General features: G+C 37.8%; 1 pseudogene across 1 annotated transcript; it reads left to right on the top strand.

Moving 5' to 3' along the window:
- The first annotated feature begins 4,983 nt into the window (after window positions 1-4,983).
- LOC111526529 lies at window positions 4,984-7,164 on the top strand (annotated as a pseudogene). Its single transcript, XR_003309402.1, has 2 exons — window positions 4,984-5,324; window positions 5,494-7,164. The product of XR_003309402.1 is annotated as a polyadenylate-binding protein 1-like (transcript).
- The last annotated feature ends 7,969 nt before the right edge of the window (window positions 7,165-15,133 follow it).

The raw sequence follows: 15,133 nt of genomic DNA, 5'->3' as shown, positions 1-15,133 counted from the left end.
TCTGCCTTTCTACTTATTCTTGGGTCACCTTAAAAAATTTATCCGGGCCAGGCACAGTGGCTCGTGCCTGTAATCCCACCACTTTGGGAGGCTAAGGCAGGCAGATCATTTGAGCTCAGGAGTTCAAGACTGGCCTGGGCAACATGGTGAAACCCCATCTCTACAATTACAGAAAAAAAAAGGTAAGAAAAGATAAAAAGAAAATTTATTCTTCTGTATGAAATTACCTATTTTATCACCTTAAAAAAATCTTACTTCTCAACGTAGTATGAGACACAGAAATCATGTCTTTTTATCTTTCCATCCCCAGTCACCAGCACATTGCCTTGTACTGGGTAGACATTTACAAAAGTAGTGGAGTGAGGGAATCATATTTGTAGACAGTGTTGTCATTTTCTATACTGTCAACCTGCACAGGTTAGTAGTAACTATCATTTATTGAGTGCCAAACATTTTTGCCAATGCTCACCATATATTGTTCCTAATTTTTACAATGATCTCGTAAGAATATTCTTGTCTTCATTTAACCGAAGAAAAAACAAAACTTAATTAGTTAGAAAAGGTTATATGTCGATTTTCTTTCTTTGGAAGCTTTGTAGCCATATATTTCTAATAAATTGGAATATTGGTTCTCTCTGATTCCGAGTCCCTCCCACTTCCCATACTAGGATACTACCATGTGTCTCACGGAAATAAGATAACCATGTAAGATATGTTATCACTGATTTATTCAATAAATGTATACCAAGTGCCTCCTTTAGGGCCAATAATCTGCTGAATGCTGTGAGTGGGAACATACAGAATGAAAATAACCATAATAGTAGCAAACACTTACTGGGGGTTTACTATGTGCCAGATACTACTCTAAGAACATTATTTGCAATAACTTAATCTTCTAAAATATGTATTTTTATTGTTCTTCTTTTATAATGCAGGAGAGAGGGGCACAGGATTGCTGTGTAATTTACCCAAGGCCACACAGCTACTAAGTGGCAGAGACATTACTGAAACCCAAGACATCTGACTTCAAAGGTGAACTGCCTCTTGTACTCAGTCCCTGATGCCAATGAGTTTATAGCCTAATTTGAAAGCAAACCAGAAACACACCATATATAGATTTCAGAATGCCCATACAATTTTGAAAACATATAAACTTCATACCAAAGGATTCAAGATAGGAAAATATTTTCATGAATCCCACATGCTATTTTCATGAGCTTCAATGTGATTTTATAGCTAATTAAGATCAGTTAACTTCTTTAACTACAAATCTTTGTTTAGGTAATTTTTTGTGTCATATTTTGATTAAAATTCTTTAAATAAAAAAAACTCCTCTCATGAATATTTCTACCATTACTAATCTCAAAAAGACAAGGACAAAGAAGATCATATATAAGCCTCTGAATATCTTTGGTGAAATGCATTTGGCTCATTTAGGCATAATTATTCCCAAAATAGCCTAGATGGGCTGGATGGAAGTTATTGCATTACTAACGTTCCAAAGGCAGGTTTCCCAGTAATAACTTACCCATAAAACTCTACTTTAACAAAAGGCTACTTGATAGCATAGAATAAACTGGAATGCTTTTTTATAGCCAGAGATTTCCTAACCATAAATACTTCCATTCCTCTAAGCAAATGGGTCAGAAATATTTATGAGGTGCCCTGCATTTTTATCACCTCTGCAATGGAATGCAGCAATTTCATCATGATCACATTCTATCTCTACCCTTACTCTATACTGTTGATGGACTCCTTAGCATATCATAAGCAGTCCATTAGTGAGAGGAACTTGGGAATTTAGAAAGGAATGAAGGGAAATACGGAATAGAAGTTGTTGAATCTGGTTGTAGTTGATCTATCCAACGCTATTCATTGCTAAACTAAATCCAATTGTTAATTTCAGAACTATGTCAATATAGTTGGTTAAAAAGGTGGTTGCCTGGTAATTAGATTTACCCTCTGATGGTATTAAATTTTATTTTTCTTCCTTTTAGAAATAAACATTCATTTGGATCTGGAAATGCCAGATTGCTGACATTAGGGATATGACGCAAGACTCACTGTTTATACGTTAGCCTTTTTTTTCTTTTTTCTTTTTTTAAAGAAGGAGGCACATGGAAGTAATTGCTTTAAAAATAACTCTAAAGATGTCAAAAGGTCAAAATACTTACAACATTATTCTGTTGGTTATGGTTGCTGTTTTGTCTCTCTTCCTTGTAAGAACAGTATGTAGAAAGCCACTATCTAATTGCACATTAATTTTACAAAAATTGTTATTTTGCTCTTTGTGTAAAATGCTGCATGCTTTATATTTAAAAATTTGAGCAATTAAAATTTACAAAGAAGAAATGTTCAAATTAGATAAGAAACATAAGTTATGTTAGCTAATATAGATAAGAGTTTGAAAACACAAAATATGAAATAAACATCAAATGATATATATACTTGTATTTTAAACATAATGCTCAAAAATCTGGTTATTGTATTATCATATTTCATTTTAGTAAGACATGTATTGTTTAAGATAAAATTTGCAGGTGACCTCATATTAAATGTTAGTTTCAGATTCTAGTTCCTATTTTTTTTAAAAAAGACAATATTGGTTTGTACTAACGAACATTTTTTGGTATTAAGTAATAGTTAATTTATTGTTATTGAGCACCTGTGAGCAAAGCATTTTGTTAGACACAAAGATAACTAAGACATAGTGGCAGAGACTGGGTAGACACTCATCAAACTTGTTTCCCCATTTTGGACACACACCTAGACTACATTTCCTCACCTCCCTTGGCATTAGATACAGGCATGTGACTGACTTGTGAACAATGGAATGTGGGTAGAATTGATACCACCTTCAGCAAGAGCCCAAAAGGTCTCCCATGCGTTGCTCTAAAGGCCCCTTTTCTTTCTTGGCTTTCCGGAAAGATCTGGTGGAAAATTCTGAAGCTCTATGGTTGGTTGTGGGGGCCACTGGATAGATAAAACCTAGATTCCTGTATGTATATAAGGAGCAGAGACCCCCCCCCATCAACCCACATAGGATTATTACAAGGGTAATAAACTTACGGTGTGTTAAGTCACGGAGATGGTAGGGTTGTTTGTGTTTTACAGCTTGTATTTTACCGACATCAGGGTTTCTCAACCTTAGCACTACTGACGTATTGGACTAGGTATATCCTTGTTTTGGGGGCTGTCCTGTGCATTGTAGGATGCTGAGCTGCTTCCCTGGCCTGTATTCAACAGATGCCAATTGCACTGCCTTCCCCGGCCATGACAATCAAAAATGTCTTCAGACATTTCAAATATCCCCTTTGGGGCAAAACCGCCACTGTTTGAGGACCACTAGCCTAACTTATACAGTAATATTTACTATTTTTAAAAGTTTTATACCAGAGAGTCTCCTACTTTTTTACATAATGAGTTTCTGAAAAATCTGTTTGAAAGTCAAATGTCTGAAAGTTGAACAAGACATTTACATGTTATAAGGAGATTTGTAATACAAGCAAACCAGAAAGATTAAATTATGTAGTTACCATTGCATTCAGTAGCACATTTTGAAGATGCTGTTGTAGCAATTTTTACAAGTTTTAAAGCTTTATATTTTTCCTCCAAAGTCAAACTTACACTTGAATTAGCTTAAGTACAGTGAACCCTAGATGGAAGCTGAAGAGTTAGCATGTAAAGCACATAGAATGACTTTCATCTGTGTAACAATTTTATAAGATCTGTGCTTTTTTTTTACTACAATAAGGTGCACTGCAGTTTTCCATTTCTCACTTATCTTTTATGAAATAGGAAAAATCCTTGAAACAATTTTATAAACACTTCTGTATAGACAAAGATGGCAAGAAAGCCACAAAGGAACTGGTGGCATTTAAAAGGCTCTATTATGGGAATTGTATGAAATATGCTTCTCTGATGATGTACAAATGTCTGATTTTACTTTGGCATTTCTGGGTCTTAACCCACTTTCCCTGTGCCTACTTTCTCTCCTGCTCCACTTCTTCCTGCTTTTCCATCTCAACCTGTGGACTCGGCAGTGTGGTGTTTGTACTATTTGTCTGGCTTCAACGCTAGTATCCTCAGGTCTCTGCACCTGGCGTCTGATCTTTCATGCCAGCCACCCCAGAGGTTTAAGGTACTTTGCACTCACTCTGTGCCCCAGGTGACCACTGGCCTGGGTAGCCCCTGCTTGTTGGGAAGAAACATTACAGAGTTGGATGCTTGGTAATACAAACATAAAGAAGGCAGTATCCTTGCTTTTTTAGGAGCTTTAATCCAGTGGTATAGAGGCAAATGCAGACACAGATAATACAATAATCCCATCAAAGGAATGAGACACTGGTGTGACTATAAGTTCAAAGTAGAAACACTGTGGTTGGAGTGTATTAAATCCAAGTGCATTCCAGAGGAGACTGGTCGAGGGAACATGCTGATTTGAGCCAGAGGTTCATATCTGATGGAGGATCCTCCTTTAAAATTCACCTGTGGGCCCTTCTACAGGGCGGTTAGTGCTGAGAGTGCTGAGTGTGTGCTCCGGGCTTGGAACACACATTTGTTATTAAACAATAAAAAATAAAAATCTAAAAAAGTCGTTTAACAACATCCCCCCCCCGCCATTTTACAAAAAAATCGCCTCTCCCCCTCAGGAGACTTTTTTTTTTCTTCCTCTTTTATAAAATAACCCGGTGAAGCAGCCGAGACCGACCCCCCGCGGCCTGCAGCCCAGCAGCAGGTCCAAGAAGGAACCAAGAGACCAAGGCCTTCCCGCTGCCCGGACCCGACACCGCCACCCTCACTCCCAGCCTGTAGCCGTCCTGCAGCCACTGAGTAGTTTTCGAGTCCGGCTGATTTTTGTCCCTCTGCGCTTGCCCCCACTCCCTCCCACCGGGTCCGGCCCCGGACCCCAGACCCAGGCACTCGCTCTCCTCCTGTCACGGAAAGGTCGCGGCCTGTGACCCTGCGGACAGCTGTGCCGAGATGAACCCTAGCGCCCCCAGCTACACCATGGCCTCGCTCTACCTGGGTGGCCTCCACCCGGACGTGACTGAGGCGATGCTCTAGGTTCAGCATAGCCAGGCCTATCCTCTCCATCCGGGTCTGTAGGGACCTGATCACCCGCCCCTGCTTGGGCTAGGCCTATGTGAACTTCCAGCAGCCGGCGGACGCCGAGTGTGCTTTGTAAATTTAGATTTTATAAAGGGCAAGCCAGTACGCATCATGTGGTCTCAGTGTGAACCATCACTTCGCAAAAGTGGAATAGGCAATATATTCATTAAAAATCTGGACAAATCCATTGATAATAAAGCACTGTATGGTTCCATATGAACTTTAAAGCAGTTTTTTCCAATTCGGTGAAGAAACTCATTGGTAGCTTGATGGGGATGGCATTGAATCTATAAATAACCTTGGGCAGTATGGCCATTTTCACGATATTGATTCTTCCTATCCATGAGCATGGTATGTTCTTCCATTTGTTTGTGTCCTCTTTGTTTCTGCTTTTGGTAACATCATTTCATGTAAAGTGGTTTGTGATGAAAATGGTTCTAAGGACCATGGATTTGTATGCTTTGAGATGCAGGAAGCATCTGAAAGAGCTATTGAAAAAATGAATGGGATGCTCCTAATGGTCGCAAAGTATTTGTTGGACAATTTAAGTCTCGTAAAAAATGAGAAACTGAACTTGGAGCTAGGGCAAAAGAGTTCACCAATGTTTACATCAAGAATTTTGGAGAAGACATTGATAATGAGCGCCTTAGGAATCTGTTCGGCAAGTTTGGGCCTGCCTTAAGTGTGAAAATAATGATTGATGAAAGTGGAAAATCTGCAGGATTTGGATTGTAAGCTTTGAAAGGCATGACGATGCACAGAAAGCTGTGAATGAGATTAATGGAAATGTAGCTCAATGGAAAACAAATTTACGTTGATCGAGTTCAGAAAAATGTGGAACAGCAGACGGAACTTAAGCGCAAATTTGAACTGATGAAGCAAGATAGGATCACCAGATACTAGAATGTTAATCTTTATGTGAAAAATCTTGATGATGGTATTGATGATGAACATCTCCAGAAAAGTTTTCTCCATTTGGTACAATCACTAGTGCAAAGGTTATGATGGAGGGTGGTCACAGCACGGGTTTGGTTTTGTATGTTTCTCCTCCCCAGAAGAAGCCACTAAAGCAGTTACAGAAATGAATGGTAGAATTGTGGCCACAAAGCCATTGTATGTAGCTTCAGCTCAGTGCAAAGGAGAGTGCCAGACTCACCTCACTAACCAGTATAGGCAAAGAATGCCAAGTGTATGAACTGTGCCCAACCCTGTAATCAACCCCTACCAGCCAGCACCTCCTTCAGGTTACTTCATGGCAGCTATCTCACAATTTCAGAACTTTGCTGCATACCATCCTCCTAGCCAAATTGCTCAACTAAGACCAAGTCCTCACTGGGCTGCTCAGGGTGCCAGACGTCATCCATTCCAAAATACGCCCGGTGCTACCCGCCCAGCTGCTCCTAGACCACCATTTAGTACTATGAGACCAGCTTCTTCACAGGTTCCACGAGTCATGTCAACACAGTGTGTTGCTAACACATCAACACAGACAATGGGTCCATGTCCTGCAGCTGCAGCTGCTGCAGTTACTCCTGCTGTCTGCACCTTTACACAGTTATAAATATGCTGCGGGAGTTCGCAATCCTCAGCAACATCTTAATGCACAGCCACAAGTTACAATGCAATAGCCTGCTGTTCATGTACAATGTCAGGAACCTTTGACTGCTTCCATGTTGGCTTCTGCCCCTCCTCAAGAGGAAAAGCAAATGTTGGGTGAATGGCTGTTTCCTTTTATTCAAGCCACGCACCCTACTCTTGCTGGTAAAAATCACTGGGATGTTGTTGGAGACTGATAATTCAGAACTTCTTCATAGGCTGGAGTCTCCAGAGTTACTCCGTTGTAAGGTTGATGAAGCTGTAGCTGTACTACAAGCCCACCAAGCTAAAGAGGCTGCCCAGAAAGCAGTTAACAGTGCCACTGGTGTTCCAACTGTTTAAAATTGATCAGGGACCACGAAAAGAAACTTGTGCTTCACCGAAGAAAAATATCTAAACATCGAAAAACTTAAATATTATGGAAAAAAAATTGCAAAATATAAAATAAATAAAAAAGGAAGGGAAACTTTGAACCTTATGTACTGAGAAAATGCCAGGTCTAGCAAATGTAATGTTAGTCCTAGATTACTTACTGATTTAAAAATAAAACAAAAATCCCCACAAAAATAGTAAAATATTAAAAAAAAATGATGTTTTATAGACCCTGGGAAACAGAATTTTCAGCAAATACAAAAATTTAAAGCATTCCTCTCTTTAATTTTGTAATTCTTCGCTGTGGAATGGCTCAAAATGTCAGTTCTGTTTTAAGTAACAGAATTGATAACTGAGCAAGGAAACGTAATTTGGATTACAAAATTCTTCCTCCAAAAAAATTCCTTAAACAGTGAAAAAAAAAATTCACCTATGGGCATGGTCTCTCTTAATCATACCTACGACTATAGTACTAGAGAACATTGAAATTAAAATGCAATCAGAACCTTTGAGAATGGTCAGTTTTGATGAATTGGTAGATTCAATAGCTCAGTCCTAGCTAAAATCATCTTCTGACATTGATAGACCAAAGACTCTTGGGCCAGACTACCTGTGTTAGAATTCCAAATCTTTCTTGTACCTCCATTGTGACTTTTGTCAGATAATTTAACCTCTTTTGCCTCAGTTTTCTTATCTGTAAAATTGGGTTAAGAAACCTTACGTGGTAGGACGTTGTGAGAATTAGATTGATGTATGTCATGTGCCTAAAACAACACCTGGCATCTAGTAAAGCTCTTGATTATTCTTATCTCTTATTAATATTTGTTTGTGATGCAATACAGAATTAATTTATTCTTTCAAGTAATTCCCTTAGCATTGATGGTTTTATCCTTTATATAACTCACTTTCATAATTGTGGTTCTTTCGTACAGTAACTCAGTCCCAATAAACACCTCCATCTTTTTGTTCTTCCATTATTATGTTATTAGATTTCTGCTATTAGCATGATCTCTAGAAATGCCCATCACTCAGAAATCATTCTAGAGTTCTGAAGTGAGAAAAGCTGTAGATGACCTATCTTTCTTTTCTTTTCTTTATAAAAACACATACTCTGCTATTATAGATCCCAGGCATTCATTTTATTTCTTTTGTATGCTACCTATTAAGTAAAACAATTTTTTTTTTTTGTAAGGATACCTGCAGTTCATACAAAAACACTACTCATCCCTGGAATTTCTCTATTTACATGCTTTTCTCATAATTTTCTTGGACATGGGCAGTTTTGATTTTCCTCAGCACCTTGAGTGTGAGATATGGACAGCAAGTGCCCAAAACCTTATTACCTAGGTTAAAAGGCCTTGGGAGACATGAACAGACTCGTAGGCACCATACATCAGTCATACTGCAACTTTTATCATCTCACCGTGCAATAACCCCTTAACACTCAATACAATTGAAAAAGGATGTGGACAATATAAATATCATCTTTCTCTCCAGGCATAAAAATAACCACCTTTAAAGAAAACATTTGAAAAAAAAGATGGGACTTAGGAATTAGGGTTATGTATCCCAGAGACAAGATTACTATGGAAGGCTTCAAGTTTATGAGGGATTATTATGTAGAAAATAGGGACCAGCTACTCTCTATCTCTAAAGAATTCCAAAGAGATGGCTAAACCCCAGCATGAAGTAATAGGTTAAGTATGAAGAAGAATTTCTTGATGGTGAGAGTGAAATATTGAAAGAAAACTCTTCCAGGAAATACCTGGAAATCTGAAAGAACATTAAGAGCAGAATGATGATTTTCCTGGCGTATTCTCTGCATTTGAAATCTACAAAAGTCTTGTGCTTTTATGAAATGTGAAATAACATAACTACGTTTCTCACTATGCGTCTCAAACATGCTAAGGCATTGCCTATTTGTGGTACTGTGTGCCGTATCTATTTTCTATAAATGGTATATAATTCATATTTTGTTTTCTTCCATGGTTCTAGTGATGCAGTTTGGGAAGAGCATAGGCCTTGGAATCAGCCATAACTTGGCAGGTATCGTAGCTCTACTATTTGGATTCAGAGATCTTGCTTAATCTCTCTGAGATTTGGTCTTCTATTATAATGGATAATAATTAAGGAATAAACTAGTCAATGTATTTGTGTAGCAAATACAATTTTAGGGCATAGTAGTTAATACATATTAAAAGTGTATTTAAAAACATATGCATATATACATGTGCCTACATTATATAGGAATACTTTATAAACAAAGCTCCAATACAGTGAGCCATAATCACACCAAAAAGAAAAGCTCCAACATATAGGAAACAAAAGTCCCTGAACAGATTCATAAATGTATACCTTACATTAAAATATTTCTTCTGTAAAACATTTTACCGTATAGTTTATTTTATTTTGAGACAGTCTTGCTTTGTCACCTAGGCTGGAGGTCAGTGATACAATCACGACTCACTGCAGCCTCAACTTCCTGGGCTCAAACAATCCTCCCGCCTCAGTTTCTTGTGTAGCTTGGACCACAGACATGTGGTCCAAGCTAATTTAAAAGAATGTTTTGTAGAGACGGGGTTTTACTATGTTGCCCACGTTGGTGTCAAACTCCTGGGCTCAAGTGATATGCCCCCATTAGCTGGTATTACAGGTATGGGCCACTGCGCTGGTGGAATCATCTTAAACAGCAAAATACCACCTGGAAATTTATTTTATTTATTTGTTTTTTTGAGATGGAGTTTTGCTCTTGTTGCCCAGGCTGGAGTGCAACAGCTCGATCTTGGCTCACTGCAACCTCTGCCTCCCGGGTTCAAGCGATTCTCCTGCCTCAATCTCCCAAGTAGCTGAGATTATAGGCTCCTGTCACCACGCCTGCCTAATTTTTCTGTATTTCTGGTAGAGACGGGGTTTTGCCGTGTTGCCAGTCTGGTCTCGAACTCCTGGTCTCAGGTGATCTGCCCACCTCGGCCTCCCAAAGTGCTGGGATTACAGATGTGAGCCACTGTGCCCGGCACCACTTGGAAATTTAAAAATTATCTTAAACAATTTCTTGATTAAAGAGAAAATCAAATTTTAAAGGTCAGAATATCTAGAAGATACCATTAATTAAAGTATTATGTGTTAGAACTCAAGCTAATGCTGTGTTCAGAGAAAAAATATATAACCCTAAATGTTTTCACAGATAAGCAAGAACAGATGAGAACAAATAAATTAAGTGTCACATTTTAAAAACTAGACAAAGAACAAGAAATTAAACCTAAGAAAAATTAAGGAAAAGAACAAATAAAAATAAAAGGAAACATTAATGAAATGTAAACAGAAAAAGCAAGAAACTAAGAAATACATTCAAGAGCTAGTTTTCAAAAATTAGTTAAAGCAGACAACCCACAGAGAGGGAGAAAATCTTCACAACTTATACAGCTGACAAAGGACTAATACCTACAAGGAACTCAAAGGAATCAGCAAGAAAAAACAAACAAACAAAAAAACAAACACCAAAAAATCACACCAAAAAGTGGGCTAAAGACATGAATAGACAGTTCTGAAAAGAAGATATACAAATGGCCAAAAAACATATGGAAAAATGCTCAACATCACTAATAATCAGGGAAATGCAAGTAAAAACCACAATGTAATACCACCTCACTCCTGCAAGAATGGCCATAATCAAAAAATCAAAAAACAATAAGTGTTGGCATGGTTGTGGCGAAAACAGGACACTTAAGAAAATTATATATATATATATATATATAATTTTGGTGTATATATATATGGTATATATACATGGTATATATATATGGTGTATATATATACGTGGTATGTGTGTATATATACCATGAAATACTACTCAGCCATATAAAGGAATGAAATAATGGCATTTGCAGCAACCTGGATGTTATTAGAGACTATTATTATAAGTGAAATAACTCAGGAATGGAAAACCAAACATCATATGTTCTCACTCATATGTGGAAGCTAAGCTATGAGGACTCAAGAGCGTAAGAATGATACACTGGACTTTGGGGACTTGAGGGAAAAAGTGGGGATGGCAAGGGATAAAAGACTACACATTGGGTACAGTGTATGAAAAATTCAGAAATCACCACTAAAGAACTTACCCATTATGGAGAAATAGGAACACTTTTACACTGTTGGTGGGACTGTAAACTAGTTCAACGAGTGTGGAAGACAGTGTGGCAATTCCTCAAGGATCTAGAACTAGAAATACCATTTGACCCAGCCATCTCATCACTAGGTATATACCCAAAGGATTGTAAATCACGCTGCTATAAAGACACATGCACATGTATGTTCATTGTGGCACTATTCACAATAGCAAAGACTTGGAACCAACCCAAATGTCCATCAATGATAGACTGGATTAAGAAAATGTGGCACATATACACCATGGAATACTATGCAGCCATAAAAAGGATGCATTCATGTCCTTTGTAGGGACATGGATGAAACTGGAAACCATCATTCTGAGCAAACTATCACAAGGACAAAAAACCAAACACCGCATGTTCTCACTCATAGGTGGGAACTGAACAATGAGAACACTTGGACACGGGAAGAGTAACATCACACACTGGGGCCTGTCATGGGGAGGGTGTAGGGGGGAGGGATAGCATCAGGAGATATACCTAATGTAAATGACGAGTTAATGGGTGCAGCACACCAACATGGCACATGTGTACATATGTAACAAACCTGCATGTCGTGCACATGTACCCTAGAACTTAAAGTATAATAAAATAAACCAAAAAACAAAAAACAAAAAAAGAACTTATCCATGTAATCAGACACCACCTGCTCCCCAAAACCTATTGAAATAAAAATAAAAACAGAGGAAAGAAAAACTGGTTAAAACAAACAAAGCACAATTACACAAAATGAGAAACAAGAATAGAAAAATTACCACAAATCCAGAGGAAATGGGAATAATTGACTCTGTTCAACGAAACTGAAGTGAAGTGGAATAATTTTAGAAAAAGGTAAATTGATAAAACCATCTCAGAAGAGGAAGGTCATTTAGTATATTTAGAGATCATTGACTATAAGGAGATAGATAAAAGTTGTTAAAAGCACTAATGCCTCCCTAATGAAGGCATTCTTCTGTCAGTACAAGTTGATGCTATTATTAAAAAGGAAAAAAAGAGATATGGAAATTGGAAAGCAGGAGATAAAATTATTGTTTGTAGATAATGATTGTATATATCAAAACCCAAGAGAATCAACTGAAAAATTCCTAATGACCATAAGCAAATTTGTTATCTGTATACAAAATCCATATAACAAAGTATGATAGCATGTATACCTACCATGTACCCACAAAAATTTAAAATATAATTTAAAACATTTTAAAAAGTATGATGCGTAAAACATAATAACCACCAAAAATAATTTTAGAAGAGAATAAACTTGATAAGAAATGTGCAAAAATTTTATGAAGAAAGTTCTGACACACGACCGAGGGACGTCAAAGAAGGCTTGACTAAATGGAAAGGCATTTCCTGTTCTTGGAAAGGTAGACTGAATATCACAACATTTTACTCATTCCTAAATTAATCTCTATACTTCATGCGAGTCAGTTAGAAATAACAACAGGAGTCTTCCTCCTTCTCCTCCACTTCCTCCTCCTCCACTTCCTCCTCCTTCACCTTCTTTTCTGTGAGGGATGGGGGTGGGGATTAAATAAATTGATTTGAAAATTCAAAAGGAAAGTTAAACACGCCAGAATAGCCAAAATCATTACAAAAATAAGAGTAATAAAAGGAACAAGGCATACAGATTTTATTACTGTATTTATTCAATTTTGTCTCTGTCGCCCAGGCTGGAGTACAGCAGCAAGAGCTCAGCTCAGTGCAACTTCCGCCTCCCAGGTTCAAGTGATTCTCCTGCCTCAGCCTCCTAAGTAGCTGGGACTGCAGGTGCACATCACCATGCCTGGCTAATTTTTGTATTTTTAGTAGAGATGGGATTTTGCCATGTTGACCAAGCTGGTCTTGACCTCCTGACATCAAGTGACCGGCCCCCTTTAGGATTCCCAAAGTGTTGGGATTACAGGGCTGAGCCATTGCTCCTGGCCCCAGATTATAAAACATATTTTAAAGCTGAGATATTTAAAACCCATTGTTACTAGGGCATGAAAAGACAGGTCATTGGTTAAAAGCTGGCAACCCAGAGAAGTAGATTCAGTTTTATATCTTTTTTCTTAGGGTGTTTTCATATCTTTTATTTTTTCATTTTTTATTATGCTTTAAGTTCTGGGATACATGTTCAGAACGTTCAGGTTTGTTATGTAGGTATACATATGCCATGGTGGTTTGCTGCATCCATCAACTGGTCATCTACATTAGGTATTTCTCCTAATGCTATTCCTCCACTTGCCCCTCACCCTCCGACAGGCCCCAGTGTGTGATGTTCCCCTCCCTGTGTCTATGTCTTCTTACTGTTCACTTCCCACTTATGAGTGAGAACATGTGGTGTTTGGTTTTCTGTTCCTATGTTAGTTTGTGGAGAATGATGGTTTTCAGCAGTTTTGTATCTTGATAGGAGTTTGGGTTATAAAGATGTAATTTCACTTTGTGAAATTCAGTGAATATACAGTTAAGATTTGCCCGTTTCATTGTATATAGTTTCTCTTGAAAGAAAAAAATCGAAAAATAATATTGGAGTCTAATCTAATGATATGTATACTAAAGTATTTGGAGGGAATTAAGCTGCTGTCTGCAATTCATTTAGAAACAAATAAGAAAGTCAGAAAATAAGATGGCTAGAGGGCTGCATATATGAAAAATTACATAGCTATATAAAATTATCTCAACATTGCTGTATGCTTGAAATTTTTCATAATAAAATGTTGGAAAATAGACTCTAATATTTAAAGAAATTTGGTATACAATAAAGACAAAACTGCAAATCTGTAAGTTGTAACATTATCTACAGAATGAGAGATTTTGTCTCCTATTATAACAGTTTCAGGAACCAGGATGCAGATGAGAAGGGTTGGGTGTAGACTGAGTTGCCCCTGGAATGACTCTTCCAGATTCTGTGGTGTCTCCTAGTGTTCTGACTTGTGAGGCTAGCGAGGAACTCCGGCACCCCAGCCCCTGAGAGCACTGTGCTGGGCCACTGCTTTCCTACTAGCAGGGGCCATGTTGGCTATGAGGCGAGCACAGGTCCAGGAACTACACACACACTCAAAGGGCTAGGAGAACAAAGTAAGCCTTTTAACAAAGCACATGTTGTGCAGGCCAAGGGCAGTTCTGTTCTTCAAGCATGGTGATTTGACTTTTTTTTGTTAAGTTGTTGCTTGTTTTGTTAAGTTGTTTGTTAACTTTTTTTTGCTCCTTTGACTTTTTTTTGTGTGTTAAGTTGCTCTTCTATAGCTAACAACTTTAGGATTTAAAACAGTTTATTCAGGAGTTCTGAGTAGTTTATAAAGTGCTATTACTTAGCTATTTGTCTTCTGTGTTTTTCAGTTACTCGACCCTAGATTTATATTTTTCAAAGACTGCACAGAATGGGTGTTGGGGAAATGTGTCATTCTGCTATTCTGTGTACAGAGTTTCAAAAAAGTGGGATCCCTGGGGACTCACCTGAGCTTCAAGCAGTAGAAACTGTCAGCATGTGGAGAGAATTAGCTAGGCTTCCTCAATATTTAAGGTGTACTTGGACTCTGATAGGTAAATTTGAGGCTGCTTTTATTTGGGGAATGGGGGTGAGAAAGAGTATATATATATTTTGGTGGCAAAAGGGAAACACTAGAAATTCAAATATATGAGAACTCTCTAGTTTTGAGAGCTCTCAGGGAGGGGCACACATTAAAGAAAACAGTTTACAGAATGTGTTCACAACTGAATTTATTTCTTTAGCATATCTTTCATTGAAAATGTCATCTTTGATGTCACCGTTTTACATCTTGAATAATTTTACCATTTGAATATGGAAATGCTGATGCACAATTTCTGAGAAAAACCTTTTCTATCTTTTGGTTTACATTTACTTGATTGATAGTATTGTGGACTTTTTAAACCATATGACT

This window comes from Piliocolobus tephrosceles, chromosome 2, assembly GCF_002776525.5.
Source record: "Piliocolobus tephrosceles isolate RC106 chromosome 2, ASM277652v3, whole genome shotgun sequence".
NCBI classification, from domain to species: Eukaryota; Metazoa; Chordata; class Mammalia; order Primates; family Cercopithecidae; genus Piliocolobus; species Piliocolobus tephrosceles.
This window is presented reverse-complemented; position numbering and strand designations above follow the sequence as displayed.